Source organism: Rana temporaria, chromosome 8, assembly GCF_905171775.1.
Source record: "Rana temporaria chromosome 8, aRanTem1.1, whole genome shotgun sequence".
In the NCBI taxonomy this organism is placed as follows: Eukaryota; Metazoa; Chordata; class Amphibia; order Anura; family Ranidae; genus Rana; species Rana temporaria.
Window position 1 is genome coordinate 174,220,900 of NC_053496.1, and position 1,142 is coordinate 174,222,041.

The window sequence follows — 1,142 nt, forward strand, 5'->3', positions numbered from 1 at the left end:
TCGGAGGAATCCCCGCTGAGCCAAATGGGCTAACGGAGCGGATCAATTACGGATCCGCTCCGTGTGAAAGAGCCCTTATAGATGTGTGAAAACATTTATAAAATAATGGCAGCTGGTGTTTTACTCCAGAGTCTCCAGGTACATTCCTGGGGTATAGTGTTGGGAACTAAAAAAATTCATACCACATTTATATGACCATTCTATAGACTATGATAATACTAGGGATACTCCAATACTAGGAATACTCCAATACTTTCTCTCCCAACAGAAGCTGACAGTACGGGCCAGACGGCTTCTGATTGATCACCGCCATCCATGCGATGATGTGGACCAATTAGAATCCCTGTAGTCCGTACTCTCAGGCTGGGGGGAGTGAGCCACTGGAGATGTGGGGGAACATAGCCACTATGACAAGCCTGGGTTCACACAGGAGCAGTGTGGACAGGAATCGCACTGCATTCCTGTTTAAATCGCATGCAATTCTTTGCCATTCATTTTGTATAGATGCAAAGTATCGGTTTCGGGAGTATTTTTCGTGGAACGGAAGATTTGGGTGAGTCTACAGCTGTCTCCTCTCCCCCGGGGTTGGGCTTTAAACTTAGAACACTGGCACCTCCGGGCTCTTTAACCACTTAACCCCCGGACCATATTGCTGGTCAAAGACCAGAGCACTTTTTGCGATTCGGCACTGCGTGGCTTTAACTGACAATTGCGCGGTCGTGCGACGTGGCTCCCAAATAAAATTGGCGTCCTTTTTCCCCCACAAATAGAGCTTTCTTTTGGTGGTATTTGATCACCTCTGCGGTTTTTAGTTTTTGCGCTATAAACAAAAAAAGCGACAATTTTGAAAAACAATATATATTTTTTGACTTTTTGCTATAATAAATATCCCCCAAAAATATATAAAAAAAAATGTTTTTCCTCAGTTTAGGCCGATACATATTCTTCTACATATTTTTTTTTTTTTTTATGAAAATCACAATAAGCGTTTATTGATTGCTTTGCGCAAAAGTTATAGCGTTTACAAAATAGGGGGTATTTTTATGGCATTTTTATTAATATTTTTTTTTTTACTAATGGCGATCAGCGATTTATTTTCAGTACTGCGACATTATGGCGGACACTTCGGACACATTTTTGGG